The sequence below is a fragment of the Rhinopithecus roxellana genome, chromosome 9 (assembly GCF_007565055.1).
Source record: "Rhinopithecus roxellana isolate Shanxi Qingling chromosome 9, ASM756505v1, whole genome shotgun sequence".
NCBI lineage: Eukaryota > Metazoa > Chordata > Mammalia > Primates > Cercopithecidae > Rhinopithecus > Rhinopithecus roxellana.
The window spans coordinates 89,482,101-89,498,014 of record NC_044557.1 but is presented as its reverse complement, the minus strand read 5'-3'; the positions used below and the strand labels follow the sequence as shown (position 1 = coordinate 89,498,014).

The following is a 15,914-nucleotide window of genomic DNA, read 5'->3' as shown; positions in this document are numbered from 1 at the left end:
CCTGTGAATACTACAGTATGTATCACAATCAACTAGATTTTTTTTCTTCTGTTTGTAGTCACTTTCTAATTTCAAGATATTGCTAAAAGTCCTGGTGATAAAGGTTGAAAATGAAGGAAGCTTACGTCAGCTCACAGCTGGTGTACTCAAAATCACTTCTGACCCGTTGTCTTCAGGCCAAGTCCTCGCTTTCTTTAAGTGAAATGAGATTTTCCTTAGGAGGTTGATCTCAGTCTCTCATATAAACCCTTTGTTGGACTGACCCTTTTTTTCTGTATTTTCCAGACTTTATTGAATCTTTGAAGAAATCCAACTCACATTTTTATGTGGCATATGGGTTTAATGGAATGAAATAGCAATTAGAGCTACTGTGATCAGTACTGCGGACGTGGTAGACTCACGAGTTCTTAAAGTGGCATTGGGCGAAGCCAATCTTGTTATCCATTGAGATCTGCTAAATATTTACATTTAGTAAAGATCTCACTTGAACCTGTGGAGCGAAGCTGAGGGGCTGTTCTAGGGAATCATTTGAAAGAATCAGTGAAGGCTGCTGCCTGCCCAGTGGTTCTGACCCATGGCAAGCGGTGACAATCTGATGTGGCATAAATATCAGATGGTGACAAATAACACTGACATTTTGTCAGAAGCAAAGACATGACTCAGAACCAAAAACTTGGCCTAGATGAGTGTCAGTGTTTGGTGACAAATAGCTGAAGTCTGACAGCATGCTTCACTGCACAGACTTTCACCCATCACAGAGATTTTTTTTTTTAAATCGCAGAACACAAAACATCCCACACCCAGTACTGGGTGACATGAGATGGAAGGTAAGAAAAAGGCAAGTGAGAAGCAGTGACAAAGACAGGGAGCCTGAATTGCAAAACAGTGACTCTCATTTTATTTTAAGAATCTCCTTTTCACCATTCTCATACTTCATAATTCAGAAGTGTGTTCTGCTGGTCCCCTCCTGAAAATAAAAAAAAAGGGTGCTGGGATAGGGGTGTTGAAAGTTGTCAAATGACTCCAAACTTGATAATCAAGGAGTTAGTACTTGATCTATGCAGTTTTTACAAATATATATGTCATATATATATATATATATATATATATATAATATATGACATATATATAACATACATATGGAGTGTACATGCTTATTTGCCTGTTTAAGACAATTTGCTAAACTAATAGTACAATCTACTAACAGCAAAGTTTGGTAGATGATAGCAGTGAGATGCACATTGAACTTTGAATTAGAAAATCTGAGTATTGTTTCTCAGTTCTACAAACTATTAGCTGTGTGAGTTAGCTTTCCAGACCTGTTTTCTCACTTGTTCATCCATACCTGAAATATTTATTAAGCACCCTTAATGTGACCATCACTATTCTTGACCCCGTGATACAGTGATAAACATGAAAGAAGGAGGGCTCTCACTCCATTGAGATTCCAGTGACATGATATAAAAAGGAACAAATCAAAAAATAAAACGGGCAAGGTAATTTTAGTGTTACCTACTATGTAGAAATAAAATAAGGTCATTTGAAAATGATTAGGCCATGATTGAGAATTGAAATAATGTACTCTAGGATTGGATGGAAAAGAACTCTCTGAAGTGGTAATCGTTTTGCCTTCACTTTAATCATGAGAAGTGTCAGTCATGAGATGACCATAATTAATAGGATTCCAAAGAGAAAGAACAGTAAAAAGAGAAGTAGAAGAAGAGGACATGGAGTATTCAAGGAATAAAGTGAAAGTCAGTGTGAACATATCCTCCCTGCTGCAATGTCAAATTCCCAAAATTAGATTTTTGGGAACTTTGAATTAACAGATGTAAAAGTGTTTGTTTGCATGTGCAACATACGGTCCCTCAAATAACTTTTTTAATACACACATGAAGAAGTATAATTAGCATGTTAATTTATTGAGTCACTAATCAATTACATCCTAAAGGTCAGACTCTAAAGGAAAACACTCCCATACTGAAAGCATTTTCTAGGTCATTCCTTTATTCAATCACCAGGAGGTCTTGAGTGTTGGGTCTTGTCCTGATACAAGTGTGTGCAGGAGTGAGTTGCCATAAGATGTGCAAAACGAGAAGGAGCCACACATCATTTTTCAAATTTGAAATTTGTTTTTTTTTCAATGTCACTCAGCATTTGATTTATTGTTTTTGTGGGTAGTGATCCTACAGTTTTCTGAGACATTTTATATAAACTGAGTGTTATTTGTCCTCAGAAATGCTGAGACTCAGCGTTGAGGTCTTTATTGAAGGCATATATACTCTAAGCTTGTACCTGTCTCTGGTTTCTCTGCCCCAATTTAAAACATCCTTAACACAGCTGCCTCAGTTTACTTCCATCCCCCAGGTTTAAATCATGTCTTTTTCTTTCTCATATCACAGTCTTTCAAAGACCTATCAATTGTACAGACACAATTTACTCAACGCTTAGTTCCCCAAACTATTGTAAGTACATAGTAAATACCAAATACTAGTTGAGTCTAGCGATTCATCGTTAAAGATGGTAAACACTGTCTCCATCATCATGGAGATTTTACTCCAGTAGTATAGATGGTAGCAACCATAATGACAATAACTTAATATTGTGTTAAAAATAATGTTCCACTAAATATTAATAATCTAAAGTAAAATCCTCTGAAACAAACTATAATATTGATATGGTTTGGCTTTGTGTCCTCGCACAAATCTCATCTTGAATTTCAATCCCCATGTGTTCAGTGAGGGGCCTGGTGGGAGGTGATTGGATCATGCGGGCAAATCTCCCCATGTTGTTCTCTTGATAGTGAGTTTTCATGACATCCGGTTGCTTAAAAGTATGTGGCACCACCCACTGCTCTCTATTCCTCCTTCTCCAGCCATTTAAGACATCTTCCTGCTTTTCCTTTGCCTTCCATCATGATTGAAAGTTTCCTGATATCGCCCAGCCATGCGTCCTGTACAGCCTCAGGAACTGTGAGTCAATTATACTCCTTTTCTTCATAAATTGCCCAGTTTCAGGTAGTTCTTTACAACAGTGTGAAAACAGACTAATACAAATACACATAGAAAAAATACATACATATAAGTCATTCAATAAAACTTACCACTGTTACTTTAAAGCAGCTTGTGGTAGTGTTTAAGTCACGCAGTTCTTGATATTTTGTCATGGCAGCTCTAAAAGAATAACACAGGAGGTGACATCTGGATTAAGTATTGGCAAAATTCAGCTTGGTAGAGAAAAGAGGGTTTGGGTAAGATTATTTTTGTTAGCAGTAAGTGCAAGAGAACAGTAAAGTGAGAGGACATGGCTGTTTAGTGTAAACCACCAATTTAGACAGGGTGTGTCCTAGGACATTGATGAGCTGCAACAGGGGTATCAAGACAAGAGATCCAAGTGTGGCTGGGAAAGCATGAACCATGGAAACTCACATGCCTGCCTAACACATGTGGATTTCATTGTAAGTTCCCCTTCACCCAGTGGAATTCATATTTGTGAAGTCAGGCAAAGATCAACATTTTTCCAAATTCTGATAAAAATGTCAGAGGTGCCCTGGAAATTCTGGTGAAGGTAAATGTTATATTTGATACACATATTGTCTTTTCCCTTTTTCTCTTGTCTTCCTACGTTTCAGATGTAGAAAGGAAAAAGGGAGAGAAATGGAGACATTTATTGAATCCAGGCACCATGCTGTGGATTGCTAAATACAACTTCTTAATTTGCATCTAGGTATCCGGTCTTCCAAGCTAGCTTTTTCAAGTCTTTTTACCTTTACAAATAAAGTTCTATCGGAGATGTACTTCACACTTTTCTGCACTAAAAAGTCTAATTTTTCAAGATTCAGTTCAAACTTCATTTTGTTCTGCGAACATTTCTCTGGTTTTCAGAAAGTTATTCACATGCCGCTGTCACTCTGCACCACGACATGAATAATGTATTTCTATGGTTATATTATCACATTGTATAAAAACCCTTCTACAAAGAAGGACAAATGTTGCCTGTTCTCACTCCTATGTGGGAGCTAAAAATTTAAAATATTAAACTCATGGAGGTAGAGAATAGATTGATGGTTACCAAAGGCTGGGAAAGGCAGTGGGAAGACAGAGAAAAAGTGAGTATGGTTAATGGGTGCAAAAATCCAGTTAGATAGAATGAATAATATCTAGTATTTGGTAGCACATTAGCCTGGCTATAGTTAATGATCATTTGTTACATAGTTTAAAATAGCTGGGCAAGTAGAATTGGAATGTTCCTAACATACAGAAATGATAAATGCTTAAAGTGACGGATACCCCAATTACCCCCATTTAATCACTGCACATTGAATGCTTGTATCAAAACATCACATATACCTTATAATTATGTATAATCAGTATGTACCCATAATGATTTAAAAATTAAAAAAAAAAAAAAACTGCTCTGGTAAAGGGCCTGGTGAACGTAAGGTGACCCCCCGACATACACATTAGCCCAAGTACCCTGAGGTGCGTGTCCACTCAGCAGCACACAGATGGCACTAAGATCAAGTGAGATCTTGTGGAGCCACATGCCTTCTCTGAACCTGTTTTCTCATCTCTAAAGGGAGAGAGGTTGAAATGGGCAGGCCCTCTGTAATTAAAATCCATGATTTGATAAGTGAGACATCATGTGACATGCTCTTCAAGAGATATGCGGGTAACTCCTAACCACATTTGATAAATTCAAAGAGAAGAATTTCTCTATGCCAGAATGAGAACAGAATAAAATAATTTGAGGAGAATCCAGCTCTGCAGAAGGTGACCGCTACAAAGAGAGAGCTTGTCAATTTGAGGAATCATTTTATGAAAATAATTTACATGAAGACTGTAAGACACAATGCACTAATTAGAACGCCCTCTTCTTGGGTTACGCTTTTGTGTCCTTTCGTTTTCCAGTATAAGAATCTACTAAGAAAAGCTGCTGAGAACTTAGCTGTAACTTTGAATGGTACATAACTTTATTACCTCGAATGGTAGCTAATTGAGAGATAGACTGTTTCAGAGAACTCGTGGCAACTACTGCGTCTGTTGCTCATCTCTTTCTGACATCTGATGTTTTATGAAAATCTGAGGGTTCCACAGAACCTGTGATAGTATTTATTTGGCCAGGTGAGCTTTTCAAGTTTAAAGAGACAGCTTTAAGTAGGCACACCCCACAGGGACACTGGCCATAGTGATCGTGCTGACGTCAGTCAGTCTGCCTTTGTGGCTTCATTGTGATGAGCCTTTCAGAAGAAAAACAAAACAAAAAACACACTTTTGGAGTCACTCTACCATGTTATAAATCTCCTTTTTCATCCTTTACTAATTGTGTTAGTCTTGGGAGAGTTTTAAATACTTCTGGTTTATTTTTATTTTATTTTTATTTTTTGAGATGGAGATTCATTTTTGTTGCCCAGGCTGGAGTACAATGGCACATCTTGGCTCCCTGCAACCTCTGCCTCCTGGGTTCAAGTGATACTCCTGCCTCAGCCTCCCGAGTAGCTAGGATTACAAGCATGTGCCACCACACCCGGCTAATTTTGCATTTTTAGTAGAGATGTGGTTTCTCCATATTGGTGAGGCTGGTCTCGAACCCACGACCTCAGATGATCCACCCACCTTGGCCTGCCAAAGTGCTGGGATTATAGGAGTGAGCCACTGCGCCAGGCCATACTTCTGGTCTTTACTGTCCATATGTATAAAATGAAGATTCTAATACACAACAGAGATTTATTGTAAGAGTAAAATGAGAGGATGATTGTTAGTGGTAGAAGAGATTCGAGTTACCCCATATTACTGGCAGCAAATCTATACCAGTCTGCAGGAACTTCAGTTCTTGCCTTCTCAAAAGAAAGAATTCAACTGAGGGCCATCAGGCAGAAGGAGAGACCGAGGCAGGCCCTCAGAGCAGGAATGGGTTTATTTAAAAAGCTTTACAACAATAAGGAAAGGGAAAAAAGAAAAAAAGAAGGAAAGTGCAACTTGGAAGAGGGCCAAGTAGGAGACTTGAGAAACCAAGTGCCTGGCTTGACCTCTTGGCTTGGGTTTTATAGGTTGACATACTTTTGGGACCTTATTGGGAAGCTGCTGGTCAGATTCAGGCGTTTTCTATCTGTTAGGGGCCCGCCTTTCCCTGACACCGGTTGGAGTCAATTATTATTTTAGAGAAACGGTTAACAACCACCTGACCATCACCTGATGGTTGCCCAACACTTCTGGTGTGTGTGGCGGGGGGCAGGAGTTGGGGGGCAGGGTGGTGGAGGGGCTCTCTTGCCCCACTCAATACCTGACTGGTTACCCACTGGAACACTTGTATCAGATCATCTGGCACAGCATTGCTGCTTGCAGACGTCCTTCCATTGAAAACCAATGTTCCCCCAGGAACATATGGCTGATTAAATTCCGCAGCAACAAAAACAATATTATCAATGAATGCTTTACCTAATAATGTGTATATTAACAGGCACTAGAATACAAAAAAGAAAGAGCAGCTCTTTTTGTTTGTTTGTTTGAATGGAATGTAAAATAAGGTATTTCATGAACACCAAATTATTTTTGAAGAATTGAATACATGAAAACAAAAAGAACTCAGGAAGATGGATGACTTACCATTTATGTAAGGTTACATTAAGGACAGAGACCCAGGAATCCTGACCATTCTTCCAGAACCTTCAACCTTACTGCCTTGGCACTGTCACCTCAGATTAAGGAGATAAAATGGGAGAGAAGCCAGGTATTTAGACAGAGGACACCTTAGCAGGCCTCCAGGAGGAAGAGAAGGAATTGCTACTTCAGCCCCTATTTTTGTCTAAACTAACACCCTCACCATTAAGCTTTCTCATGGTATAGCAGTCCTAATTACTGGAGGACCTTGAAGTCATCTGTTTATGGAAGATAAAACTTGTCCTAACTCACCTGCCCCAAACCTAGCAGCTGACCTGATGACATAGGAGTTTACTCATTCTTTTGTGTGCCATGCCTTGGCATACAAGAATAATATTTGCACTGAATAATATTTGTCTCTTTTTGCGATGTCCTTTATATGAAACCTGTGTTGTATCTTGTGGCACATGCAGTGTCCAACACTTTGAAATCAATTATATTTACCAAATGAACTAAGTGGTAAATAATGAATGGATGAATGAATATATCAAGAGGATTAAATACTCTCTAAAAATATTTTAGCTCTAATATTTTTATATTCTCCATTATTTTCTTTGGGTAAAGTAGAATTTTTAAAATATATTTTAATATATTTAAGTATATATATATATATTTATACTTAAAAATATTGGGGATCAATATTCTTTGGGAGACATTATACAGAAAAGAATCTGGTTGAATTTTCTGCTAATCTGAAAAGCTGAATGTTATTGTCATATTTGCCTATGAGAAAAGGAAAGAAAGGAAAGATAATTGACAAAGGGGCGCAGTTTGAGAAGGACTAGGTGACTTCAACACTTGAGCTTTTCTTGCTCTTCCATACAGCCAGGTAATGGTAAAATATTCTATATTATTTTGCAGTTTATGAAGCTATTTTGCAAGGAAATTTCTGCTATTTCAATGAACAGAGAGTATAAACAGCTTCATCTTCTGCTTGATGAGATTTGCACACATGATCAGTAACTTAGAAATAAAATGCATCTATTTAATGTTCAATATAGAAGAAACGTGTTTCTCAAATCCTGGTTCTTTTTACATCTTCTGGGAGAATGGTTATCTTTTTTTAACAGTTGAGGACAATTTGACTCTCAACTGAAGAAGTCCTGAAAAGAAGTTCATGGGCTCTAAGAAGGTAAACAAAATCAGCAAAGGCAAAAAGAATTCATAGTTATATAGAAATATCAATATTTCATTTCAGCATTTTCTTCTGTGTTAATTTCCCTCAACCCAGCCTTTCTCCTTTGCCTCTCACACATTATCATGCATCCTGGGTGACTGCAACTGCCCCGTCGGTTTCTTTTCCTCCGAACTCCCACCTTCCTTGGTTGTTTCTTCTTCTTCCTCTGAATGACCCCTAATAACCCGTTTAGTCTAAGCTTTGTCTTTATGTCTTCCATGAAGACTTTTTCTACACGTGTTCTTGAATTTCTCTGTACATCTTTATCTTTACATAAGTATTGGTGGATCTGTACCCACCACCGAATTGATAATTTCTGAGAGATGTGAAGTGATTCTTGCCTTTATTCTCAATTGCAATCATAGTGCTCAGCACACAGTATGCATTACAGAAATGTTTGTGGAATAGAGAAAAATAGGCAGAGAGAAAAGGAACAAATGGGAAAGTAAATCACATTGTAAGACGCTAAAGCCTATGATAATAAGCAATGCATGTCCTAACAGTTGGTTTTATTCCCTTGATGCTTAAACAGGAAGAACTTCTTAACTTGAGCCAGGATTCATCTCCATAAAAACTAGATAGTTTGGTCTTAGTTATACCTTTTATAGTCATTTAATGTAGATGTTTAAAACATAGTGATTGGTGACTTTTGGACTTTTTCCTTCCCGAAGCCAGCTCCTACACCTCCAAATGCTTTGACAAACTGTCATATGACAAAAGTACACAATCCCTGGATTCTGATTTCTCTACAACACGCTGACATATAAGGAATTGTAGGAAAGAGAGTCAGTATGAAGCATATGCAGTGACAAACTTCATAGTTGGTAACTGCATCTGTAATTACCAATCACGATACTGGAAAGATATTTTATTCAGCCATAAATCGGAAAATTTTATTCTCATTCATAAAATCAGAAAAACACAATGCACTTAACTATTCTGTGTACAAATTAAATGAGATAACATGCGATTTACTTTGTGGAGTACTTGGCATGTACACTCGCAAATGTCTTTTAAAGGAAAAAGTTGTTAAAAGTGTGTGTGTGTGTGTGTGTGTGTGTGTGTGTGTGTGTGTATTTTTGTGTCCTGGAGGAATTGCTTTCTGAATTAATGTGATGAAGAGGTTTGAGATAGTTTAATAGTACACGAAAACGTGAACATAGCATCCAAAATACGGTTAGTTGTAGTAAAATTAACTCTTAACTGGGAACCAGGAAATGGTAACTTTAGGGTTCAGCCCCTCTACCATCTAAGTAAAAGATTTGGGGAAAATTATGACTCCAAAACATTTTTCATATTTTTTACATGGAAAGACAAAGTCAAGACATTTTCATCATTTCTCCTGAATTTAAGTATTAATTTATAATTAACAAAGTCAAAAATTATTCTGTGACAGAAGAAAACTAGGAAAACTCCCATGAAATCTCAAGACTACTGATAAAACAAGGCTAAGGGAATGAAAAAGATGGAATAAAATCTGTGTGGCTAAAACCAACAGCATTTGAAATTTTGCTTTCTCCTCTCTTCAACAGCAACTCATGAAAAATGCTGATGCTGACTTCAGGAAAAAGTTCCCAATTGTAGAAAGACTTCAAAAATCACTCCAGACAACTGGCCTTTAAATCTAATGACTTGTTAAAGTCCTTCATGTTTAATTCAAGTCATATCCAATAGTCCCATCAGCATGAAGAACACGAGGCATAAACATTGAAATTTAATTTAAATATTAATTGGACAGAAATTTGTTTCTAGAAATTGGAACATAATATTAAAATACATCTCCAGTTTCCTCCCTAGTGATAGTAAAATGCTCTTATGATAAACACATGGAGAAAAACTGTGTGTTTTGGATGAATGTTTATTTCATTCCATTCAAGAAATACCCACTGAACTTCTCCCAAGTGCTCTATACTGTACTCAGCACACAAAGACAATGTTCATAAGGAAACAAAGTCTTCCCTTTGGAAGAAAAAGCATGTTTAGCTCCTCAATGTCTCATCTGAATTTAAATGTTATAGTTTAAATTCCCAATTAGTTAAATAATCATAAGTTGGTCTTGAGAAATGAACAACCTTATGCTGTAGGGGCTCAAAAAAATTCATTGAAAGAAAAAGAAGATAAAATATCAAAGCATTTAATGGATCTTTAACTGATTATACTTGTGTAAAACAATACATTTTACACCAAGTTGCATTTTGAGAGGCGTACTTAGTGTCTTGAGCACAAATATTGGTACTGATACTGCTAAATTGAGGTAATAATTTAGCAGTATAAATGACAGTATTAATGATAAATGACACCATCTTTATGTTTATATTTTTATTTAAAGTATTTTTACATACTCTTTAAACATTTTTTTATTTGCTCATCTAAGCAAAACTGGGAATTAGGCAGAGCAAGAGCTTTGCTTCTGTAGCAACTGAGCTTCAGCAAGTCAATTGGTGAAGGTCACCGCTTAGTTGCTGAAGGTCACCAGTGCTAGTATGTAGCAGTAGTAGGTTTCAACCACAGTGCTTTCCTCTTTGGTCTCCCTAGAGGAAGGATTGTTCTGCTTTAGATCTGAGTCACTTTATGGGAAATATTTAAGATGTGGCAAATCAAAAGAAAAAGACACTTAAACAGACTTTCCTATTTCTCCTCACATTATTGTATGAGGAAAACAGTCCCACCACCTATTAGCTAAAGTTGAAATAGAAGCATCCCAACTAAATGATTAGTCTGCATCTACTAGATGCAGACTGCCTGGATTCAATGCTAAATCTACCATTCACCAGTTATGTGCCCTTAGGTAGACTGCTTAACCATCGCGTGCCTCAAATCCCCACCTGTGCAATACCGGTGATAATAGTACCTACCTATAGGCTGGTAGCAAAGACTAAATAATTTCACCCATGCAGAGGACTTAGAGGATTAGCACATAATGAGTACAACCTTAAGTGTTAAGTAGTGATTCTCAGTTTTTAAGAAACCCTGTGATGCAATACTTTATGATGTAAATGTAAAGGAAACAGAAAAGAGTGTTGAAAGACAATGGAAGGGTCATGGAACTGAAGAGGTGAGGCTCTGATTCCTGTTCTGCCACTGATAAACTGTGTGGTCTTTGTCATTTACTCCCCTTCCTGGGCCTCCCTAGGGAGAAATGAGGCTGGAAGAAATTATACCTGGGAAGGTGAGACAGAGAGAAAATTTTCTAGAGTCAGACAGATTAATGTAGAAACCCCAGCTCGGCCACATACTAACTATTTGATGTTGAACATTGTAAACCAAAAAAAGTACCTGAGACAAGTCTCAATCTATTCAGAAAGTTGATTTTGCCAAGGTTAAGACTGTGCCCATGACACAGCCTTAGGAGGTTCTGATGACGTGCCCAGCGTGGTGGGGGTACAGCTTGTTTTTATACATTTTAAGGAGACTTAATACATCAATCAATACATGTAAGATTTACATTGGTTCCATCTGGAAGGGCAGGACAACTTGAAGGAAAAGAGACTTACAGGTCATAGGCAGATATAAACATGTTCTGATTGGCAATTGGTTGAAAGAGTTATTATCAGTAAAAATAAATGCCTGGGTTACAATAAGGGGTTATGGAGAGCTAGGTTTTATGATGCAGATGAAACCTACAAGTAGCAGGCTTTAGAGAGATTAGCCTGTAAATGTTTCTTATCAGATTTAAGGTCTGTACTAATGTTAATGATGGAGAGGTATAATGAGGCATGTCCAATCCTCACTTCCTGTCATGGCCTGAACCAGTCTTTCAGGTTACATTGTAGAGTGTGTGGCAGAGAAGAAAGTCCATTCAGATGGGTGCAGGAAGGTGAGAGGAGGTTCAACATTTGTTTTTGGTTTACAACACCTATTTCACCTTACAGAATGAAAAGGGAAGTGCCTGCTCATAGTTGGGTGGTGGTGAGTTAACAGGATCATCCAATTTAAGCAATTAGCACAACCCATCATATTTTTATTTAATAAATGTGAGTCATTATTATTATTATTGATATAGGCTAATGACTCTATTAATAAAATTATATGATGCCAGAGGCTATAAACCTTCTGTAAAAGGTCAAGTAAACTCAATACTCAAAAGGTGAGAAAAGAAACTAGTAACTTGTATAAATGTTCACATTGTGCTATGGCAAAATTTTTATTGATTCGTCTTGCCATTAAGCACCATTCACCTGAGTATCCGCATGGCACTTTCCTTGGGTAAGAGCCTCCAGGTCAAGGCAGTGAGGAAGATGAAAGGAATAGGTAATAGAAAAAACTATGTAAAAAAAAAAAATCATGGTTTCATTTAGAGAATATTAACCAACTCTTCCCAAGAGGTTTTAAGTTGCCTTATATGGAAAGTTATGCAAATTATATGTCAGAGTGACCATATATGAGTAGTTTCTAGAGGTATGCTTGAGTTTCAGGCGTGATTCGTTCTTCCCGGTACTCATCTTGTAGACTATAAATGTGTGTTAAGGATAAATCCATTTTAACAATTTTTGGAACTCATTTTGAGAAACAGAATTCAGACCCTCTTTAAAACATACACCTACAAAATGAGTTTTAATATGAGCCAGGGTTCTTTCTTTCACCTGGTTACCCATGGTCACTATCGGATTTAACCTCATTCTTCAACTACTTACATCACTTCAGTCATTATATTTCTTTGTTCCTATATCGTACCCTTTCTACACTCTTTCTTTTCCTTTTTTTTTTTTTGGAGACAGAGTCTCTCTCAATCGCCTTGGCTGGAGTGCAGTGGCATGATCTTGGCTCACTGCAATCTCTGCCTCCCGGGTTCAAGCGATTCTCCTGCCTCAACCTCTCAAGTACCTGGGATTAAAGGTGCCTGCCACCATGCCTGGCTAATTATTGTATTCTTAGTAGAGACAGGGTTTCACCATGTTGGCCAGGCTGGTCTCGAACTCCTGACCTCAAGTGATCCATCCACCAGTCTCCCAAAGTGCTGACATTACAGGCATGAGCCACTGTGCCTGGCCAGTCTTTCCAATTTTTGATTGTTGGCTGTTCTCCAGGTCTAGAATGCCTTCCACTTATCTGAACATATCTCTAATTGCCTTTCTCAACATTTTCCTGCTGTAGGAAAAGATACAAATAAATAGCATCTACTGAACCCACGCTTCAGGTATGTGAAAGACAAGTGTTCTCGATAGACAAATATGCCCTTATACCTAATAAATGCCAGAAAGAGAGTCTAATTGTGTCGCTGGTATGTTGATTTGCTCTAAATGCCAACCGCTGTCTTTAGCAGACATTCATCCCCATGGGTAAGAGTAGGAAGCAGGCTTCAACATCTGTTTTGAAATGTTTCCAGGTCAAAATAATCTTGGACAGTGTTTTAGGTTGTGAAATTGTGGAAACTGAAAAGGATATGAAATCTCTGCTTTAAAGGAAATCCAAAGTTTTTTCCTATAGAAATGCACACCTGTGTTCCAACAGTAGTTCTTTCAGATATAAGCATTGGTGAGGTTGAATATACTAACTTTAGTATACTGTTTAGTTTTCAAAGTATTTGTATTATTTATTGCATATCTACTATGTATCAAACAGTTTTCAAACAGTATTTTAGATACTGGAGGGGGTGGGGGAAACTGTAACAGAAATAAAGTAACCACCATGGACTTTATCAAAATTAAAAATATTTATTCTAAAAAATATACTGTGAAGAAAATAAGAGGACTGATGGAGAAAACATTTGTAAAACATATTTGATAAAGGACTTGCATCTGAATTTATAATGAATTCTAAATGAGCTTATTTAACTCAATAAGACAAAAAAATCTAGTTTTAAAATGAACAAAATATATGAATAGATATTTCACTGAAGGGATTTTATGAGTAGAATTAAGCCTTGTAAAGACAAAAACTAAGACATTTCCAGGAGACAATACAGTCTGTGCAAATACTGAGAATCACTAGAAGAGAATGCGAGTTTTTGAAAATTAAAATGGCAAGTAGTTAAATCTTGTCAAAGCATACAACTCCACTGGCAAGTTTAAGACAATTGAAGCAGGAAGGATCCAGCTTTAGGAATGTCTGTGTTAGCAGATATATGGAGAATGTGTCTTGTGAGGGATTTACACTTCATCCTGAACACAAGAGGGAGATTTTGAAATGTATTTTAGCAGGGGTCCTATTTAAATAAACATCCTACAATTACAGTTGATTTACATTCTGTCCAGTATGTGTTTTTGGTACATTATCTTGACACTAACACCACCACTGATTCTCTCTTCAGTGCATTTGTGTGTGGATATGTGAGTGTCTAGCATTGCCCTAGTTCCTGAAAGCACAAAAATAATAAGATGCTCTCTCCCTCTGCTAAGAATGCACAGTCCACTGGGTGAGGGGCATAGGAAAATACCAATATTGCAAGAGCAAGTTCCATTCTGTTGTGGAATCCGGTTTAGGTTCTAAGATCACTGAGGATGGAGAAAGCATGAAAGGGAAACAATTGTGTAGAATCTCACCTTAATAAGTAGGAGTTTCCTGTGAAGTGGAAAAGAGATGGGGAGAATCCCCAACAAAGGCAAAAATGTGAAAGATGGGGAAACATAAATGCAGGAAACTCTGAGAACAGTTCTGGAGACTCATGTATAAGTCTATAATGTGGTAGGTCTGAAAATAAAAATAAAAAATCTATGTAGGCAAAAATGCAGTTCAGATATTCAAGATGCCAAGTTTTCGGAAGTGAAGTTTTCACTATGGGATTGAAGATTCACAGCTTTCTGAAGACAGAATAAAACATCCAGGAACAAGCAGGAAATACCTAGAGGCATGGTCACAAAAACACACACACACACACGTGCAGCTGGCTTGGTGGTAAGGATAAGCCTGTGGGTGTTTGGTACATAAGGGCTTAATGAAAGTTCCAGAGACCAGGCACACATAATATATGAAGAAGTGGTGACAAAGTTGAAACTGGGAAGTAGCCAGAGGCTGTACCTTGAAAACTGTTGTATCCTTTGATGAGAAGTTGAAATATTCTGCAATAGGTCTGCGCTACTCAATATTTTCCACTGAATTGCTTCTAATGGCAGAGGAAAGATAATTTTCGGGAGTCTGATAACTCAGCACCAAACAACCTGACAAATGTTGCCAATTTATTTGAGGTCTGATGTTTCTTCTTTAAAATGTAAATTAAATTTGTGGCCAATTATGTTGATTAATATGTATTTTAATATAATCTGCTTTCAGCAAATCTTTAGATAGAATTGTTACCCCAGGCATTTGGCCCATGTTTAATGGCTGACTTAGTAATCTTCTAAACGCCTCCATCTCTGCAGGGAGTATATACCCACTGTTAGAGGTGATGAGGCTCTGTGAGAGGGCGTTAAGTTCTAAAAGCATGAGAAAGCATCATCCTCTTCTGTAACGAGAGAATCAATGTGCCTCATGAAGTTACATACTATGATGAAATAAACCATAATCCATCCAAAGTCTACCAGCCTCTTATCCCTGCAGTACCACATTTAACTTGACTCTGAAGTTACAGTTAAATTAAAAGGGTCTGCATATTTTATTCTTTCCAGTGATTTTATTGCTCACTAGAGATTTAGTATATTTAAAAGCACCAAAATTACTTCTATCAATTAACGATATTATACTTAAAGTCTAGATAAATTATTGAGTGGTGTTTGAAGCTACTGTGAGAAAACTTTGCATCGAATAAGGAAATGTGTTGATGTTCATGTTTTGAGTAGGAAAGTTACTGGTTTTCTTTGTAATAAATCCTAGTGATGAAAATGTTAGTGATGATGGTGAAGATGAAGATATTTCAGGTACATTGCAAGAAACTAAGAATACAAAATTGGCTTCAAGCAGCTCACATTCATTGCTAGGCGCGGTAGCTCACGCCTGTAATCCAGTACTTTGGAAGGCTGAGGCGGGTGGATCACCTGAGGTTGGGAGATCGAGACCACCCTGACCAACAGGGTGAAACCGCATCTCTACTAAAAGTACAAAATTAGCCGAGCGTGGTGGCACATGCCTGTAATCCCAGCTACTCAGGAGGTTGAGGCAGGAGAATAGCTTGAACCTGGGAGTGAAGGTTGAGGTGAGCTGGA

The 15,914-nt window shown here is 37.5% G+C and overlaps 1 long non-coding RNA gene across 1 annotated transcript in view; it reads left to right on the top strand.

The window, feature by feature from the left end:
* Positions 1–15,914, top strand: part of LOC115899685 — a 370,221-nt gene that overhangs the window by 269,346 nt on the left and 84,961 nt on the right. The window contains exon 5 of the long non-coding RNA XR_004059311.1: positions 2,876–2,972. This is a non-coding gene — a long non-coding RNA (uncharacterized LOC115899685). The remainder of the gene's footprint in view (positions 1–2,875; positions 2,973–15,914) is intronic.